This window comes from Homalodisca vitripennis, unplaced genomic scaffold (assembly GCF_021130785.1).
Source record: "Homalodisca vitripennis isolate AUS2020 unplaced genomic scaffold, UT_GWSS_2.1 ScUCBcl_2123;HRSCAF=6562, whole genome shotgun sequence".
In the NCBI taxonomy this organism is placed as follows: domain Eukaryota; kingdom Metazoa; phylum Arthropoda; class Insecta; order Hemiptera; family Cicadellidae; genus Homalodisca; species Homalodisca vitripennis.
In genome coordinates, this window is record NW_025778248.1 from 33,239 (window position 1) to 39,390 (window position 6,152).

Sequence of the window (6,152 nt, forward strand, 5' to 3'; positions counted from 1 at the left end):
AGTGCTAATTCTGCAGTGCCCACCGCTGCAGCCCGACCAGAATCCCGTCTGCTGCAGACAGTAGGCACTCTTCCTGGCCATAGCTCGAATGACAATGTCCAGGGGGGCGAGATTAAGACAACAGTCCAGAGCCGCGCCTGGCGCACTAGGAAAGGCCCCTGTGATAGCGAGGCAGGCCATCCTTTGGATACCTGCCAAACGTGCTACCACCGTTTTGGCTTCCATTTTTGGCCACCATACGACAGCTCCGTACAATTAGTGCAGGTCTGACCACGGAAACATAAAGCCAGTACAAGAGCCTCGGCTTCAGTCCCCAGGGCCCACCTATCACACACGTCTGCATTGCATTAAGAGACCACTTACCCCTGGCAATGACCCTTTCTAGATGAGGTCCCCAGTTTAGAACCCTATCTAGGATCACGCCCAGGTACTTGACCTCAGGCTTCAGCTCAACGGGTGAGCCTTTAAATAGAAAAAGGACCAATGCCCTCCATCTGTCGCCTCCTGGTAAAGGCAAACCACGGCAGCCCTTGGTGGGGTTGACGGTGAGGCCAACCTTATCACACCAGTTTCCCCACCATGTTCAGAGCAGCATTGGTCAATTCCGTGATTTTTGTGTTGAACTTGCCACTCACAAGAATCACAATATCATCTGCGTACCCTTGTGCAAAGACACCGCTGCTATTCAAAGAATTCAGCAGGTCATCCACAACCAGGTTCCACAGAAGAGGAGAGAGAACGCCGCCCTGCGGACAGCCCCTCGTAGCCTTTGCACTAACACTTGCTCCCATGAGGGTTGAAACAACAACCCTGTCCGTGAGCAAGGCCCCTATCCAGTCACACACCTGACCATCAACGCCACGTCCCCGAGACCGCATTGATAATCGCCTGAGTGGCTGTATTATCAAAGGCACCTTCAATGTCTAAAAAACTCATCTTAGACGCGCCCATTATTTCAGTCTGTCAGTACTTCAGTGTTCTGAAGTATTGATTGAATTCAATATACATTGTTGATTTGTTATTGTTGCTGTTTTATTATTATTTGTACTGTTATTTTTAATTAATGGTATTTAAAATGGAAAATGTTCGGAAACGTTGGGGCGACAATTCATAGTAGGGAAAGGGAAGTTTACAAGACGAGTGATAGAGATTTGTGATAAAGAAGCGAGTGACAAAGTGTTAACAGTGCCTCTTGCAAAAGCAACAGAGCCTAATTATTAGAATTTATTACAAACATAAATTTTGCTCAATTTTAATTGATCAAAACAGTACTGTCATTTAAATTATCTTATAAAACATAACAATTAGGCCGCAAATCAATCAAAACAGTGAAACAATAATGGAATTACGAAACAAGGCGCTGCAACATACTAGTAGTAGCGCCTGCAATTTTCAGATAGGCCAGAATAAGGTCTTTTCTCTCGCCATCAGTATTGGTATCGACCACACAAGGATTTCATTCTATCAATGAACTATGACAAAGCAATACTTTCTAAAACTTGTAATTTGTTTATGAATATTACTAATCAACATTTAATACAGTGATGAACATGGGATTTAATCACGTACATCGTAGGGTAAAAATTATTTGGGGACAAATTTTAACTTCTTATTTGCATCGAAAGAAAATATCACAGTAAAGTGTGAAGCACGAATTTTAAATTAGCTAAACTATAAACGACGCAATCCACATAAATGTATTGTTTCTGATTTGTCCACGATTAGAGAATCTTATTTATGTCCAGTATTGCTATATTTGTATTTAATTACAATTTGGTAAAAAGATCTATGTAATATATATAAAGACGTTAATATTTTTTTAGTTTTGAGTAAAATCTTGATATCTTCTAAATGATAAAAGTGTAGATTTAAGCAATTTTGACCATTTTTGCTTTAAAATGTACGTTATATTTATACACATGATGCTGAATCTAATATAACTACTTCACGGATGTAGAACCTTACCACTGTCTTCAAAACTGCCATAAAAAATGTGAATTACATATTGGTCGAGTTTGAATTCAAAGTCCCAATATTTTTTCCCGATAGGATAATCATCAACGTCACTCCATCGGTTTCTATATTACTGTATTGCCATTGTATTATAGATTTTGTAGAGCCTTTTATAGAATTGTGTACACCACATAACAGTAAGATATTTTACTACAACCTTCTAGTATAAATGGATAAATGGACGTTTAATACGGAAATTGCTAACAAACCCATTTTCTCTGTAAATGGTCTAAACAAAGCTCTGACCCGTGCAAATACAGTATAAATGAATATGGAAATAGTTATATAAATACGCAAAGATGATTTTTACTATCACTTTACTTGGCATTCAGCATATAAATAATTTGAGTGCTTTATTAGAAATTGTATTAGAAATTATTCATGTGATTTCGTACAATAGGGGCAAGGATGGGCTGTACCTGCCCGGTTAAAAAAACTGGCTAAAATATTGAACAAACTGCAGAAATGCTGGGTAGGTTTGAAGCAATAAATAGTTATATCAATATTATATAACCCTCTTCATACTCAATGCTCTTAGGGTCTGAGCATGCCCCTTATCTGGAAAATTCGTTTTGACAGGGTTTAATTAAAACGTGCAATTATATGTCTTATTTAATACCATCCACCTGAAAGTTTGAGAAATCCACATGGCAAATATTTTATGAAACCCCTTATTAATTGATATAGAAGCTTTATTAATATTTCTTCGTGGAAAATTACGCCACTTTGAAAATGGCAGTGGATTAACAGTGTAAGGAAAAATCTAAATCTGTGGTAGCTTTCGGTAGGGTCATGGTATTGCGGGGGTGATGTAGAGGTTTGATCGGTTAGCCTGCTGACCTACTTTATTAGCCTTACATATCCCATCACAAAGTTCTTGTCTCCTCAGGTGGTAAACAGCTGGGACTGACTCCGTATCCTGTGAAGGTACAGTATCTCAAAGGGAGTCGTGCTTTTGCTGGACATCCTAATCCAACAACTTCAATACTTATCGAATAAATAAAAATGTAGGTTAGAGGTTATAAGACCCTAGTGAAATTAACAGTTTGTTAACAATTTACCATTTACATAATTGTTTATACATGTTTGCATTAATGTATTGGAACGTGTTTCGTTACTGGCGTTTAAATTATTTTAATGTGTGTAGACTCAGTGTTTCAGGAAAAGGCCGTTACAGTATAATGGGAGAATAGATGAGGATGTTTGCGGCCTACATAAAGAGTCCCGCATATTTTGGCAGTTGTTCAACTTACATTGGCGGGACAACTCCGAATACTGCATTCGATTATTAGATTCAACACAGGCCGTGCAAGTCCCACTTCCTCTAACACTATCATTATGTAGAAGTATGTGCCACAATACACGCATGAAGGCATATATGTACAAGGTGAATGTAAACTTTAAATTTCATTCTGTCACATAATAAAATCTATATCTTTATCTAATTTAGTTAGGCGATATAAACAAAAAAGTATTTAAAGCACATATATCATGTGTGAAATTGCTCTTCAAATATATTATCCGATGCAAAATACATCGTGATATATAGTGGACTACATTGATGACTATAAATATATTTAATTTTTTTATTTCGATAGGTTAAAAACTTACTCTATCTTTATAAAACTTAAAACACTTTCGTTGTATCTATAATAAAATTAATTACAATTACATTAATAATATCGAAACGGCTTTAGTTTAAAAAATATTTGTAACATTACTCTAAATGGTGGTCTGAAAGTATGATGGAATATTTTTATTTATAAGAGTGTAGGTCATTTGGAAATTACCTTACAAGGTTAGAAACTTTATTCATTTTTATAAAGGAATTCAAATTATTTTCATTGGTTTGGAATTTTTATTATAAGTTTCTGTTAAACCCAAATAACTTTTGTATTTACTATTTTACTGTTGCAGATCAACGTAAGACTTTTTATGTTCTTTTAACTACAATTGTGCTTTTATGCAAAAAATTGTTACAATAGATTTAATTTAAAAAGATTAAGTTTATCATTCTATTTAACGAAACATTTTAATGTTCCACATACAATACATAATATTATCTATTAAACCTTATTCTTTTAAACACCATTTTTCTGGCATAATTCTTTAGCCAAATATGTTATTGCTTTAATATGTTCTGTTAATCACAAATTAATCTAATTCCAATTTCAAAATATTATTTAAGTAACTAATTCTGTATGTAAAATATTTTTGTATTTTATTTTCGTCTTTAATATTGTATACTTTTTCACCAAAACATTCTAGTTTAATTATTTTAACCAAATTGTTATTGTTGCTTTAATTTCTGAAAAATTTTAGTGTGTATCTTAAATGTTTCAAACAAATGTTACTTTTTTTAATCCTGTTATTTAACCTAATATATAATCCTTATGAATTAATTTTTAACTATTAGTATTGTTATTGCAAAGTCATTTTTTAATTGATAGAAATATGTACTGAGAGCTAGACATTCTATTCCTGTTCATTAAAAAGTATACAAAAATCTAAAAGATACAAAACATCATAAAAGCAACAGTATTAGCTTTATTGCATGTTTCATTATATTTCTCACACAGCATCAAGTATCATCGTTTTCTAGTGTCTCATATTGAAGCTATATTTGATTTTAACTTTCGTAACTCATAACTATATGCGAGTAAAAGAAATTACATGTGTTTAAATCATAGTTGCATGTTTATCCTTTTTTATTACTGCAATAGCAAAGTAGAGCAGAGTAGCTGTGTTATACAAATTGTAAGGCAATGTGGACATCGCAGATGTTCCGCTGACAGAATCTCATAGAATCCAGTCACGTCCCAGCCGCTGATAACAAACGGGGAAAACATGCCCCTTGCCCTTAATCTGCCTCTTTATTAAGTGCCATGTTTACTAATTCGGTGGATAGTGCAATCCCCTAACATTTTTCATACAACTGCTGATAATGTTCACAGCACAGTTTCCTTATGTGAGATGTGTTTTCTGTTGCGCCATGGTTGAAGATTGTTGAAGATTGTAAGAAAATGCATCTTACATTAACTTGTCTTAGCAATATAAGAGAGTGTAATATACTTATTATTTTATATATTAACTAGCAGTTACCGGCAGCATTGCACAAGATTTGATATTGAATAACAGGTACGTTTTAGGCATATTTTTGTCACAAGTCATAATAAACGCTATTTGAAATATGATGATTAATGGAGTTTTATTCTAATCTCATGATCCATTTCAGAATAATTAGACAACCTTAAAGCGCGATTGTTTTTTAGTCCTTAAGTCATAGAGTGAAACAGGTTTTATGAGTCCAAATGAAATACACATTTCTGTTTTATTTTAGACTTTGATTATATCAAATTTTCTCAGAATTAAATTATCTACAATTAATGTTTTGTTGATTTTATGTATTTATTACCAATTTAACAAAGTTATTGTACATCAATCTTAAAAAAAACATTGTTTTCGTGCCCCAATTTTTTGCATTTAACCCTGAATCCCTCAAAAACTACTAGAGGTACAGTTCTGAAAACCTATTTTATTAGCTTTATCAGGTAAAAATACATAAGAATCCACGATATTTCTTACTTAATTAACCTTTCCAAAAGTTCAGTATGGCTTTATTTTACTCTTTACCCAGGAATTCAGGCGAAATCTTTCGCTAGCTGTAACTCGCTAACGAAGCGTTTTCGGACCTATGTTTTATATAACATTTTTTCATTATTTTTACTAGTACAATGTGCTGTAGAAGTGGGGGAGAGAACGATCATTTATAAATTTCATTCTAACTATGATTTGCATTAGGTTTCATAATACCTTTTATCTACAGCAAAACGGGACAGCCATGGGAAGAACAATGGCTTCATCTTTTGCTAATCTTGTGATGGGCAAGCTTGAACATGATTTTTCAAGAAAAGCAACCATAACAACCCATATTTTGGAAACGTTACATTGACAATATTTTCATGGTATGGACATATAGTAATTAACAGTTACACAATTTCTACAACGATTGAACACTTTCTGCAACTTAAAGTTTACTTGGGAGATATATGATTGAATTGTGAGTTTCCTGGATATAGATATTTTTATTGAAAATCAGAAGTTGTAATCTAAAATCAATATTAAAAACACCAGCACCT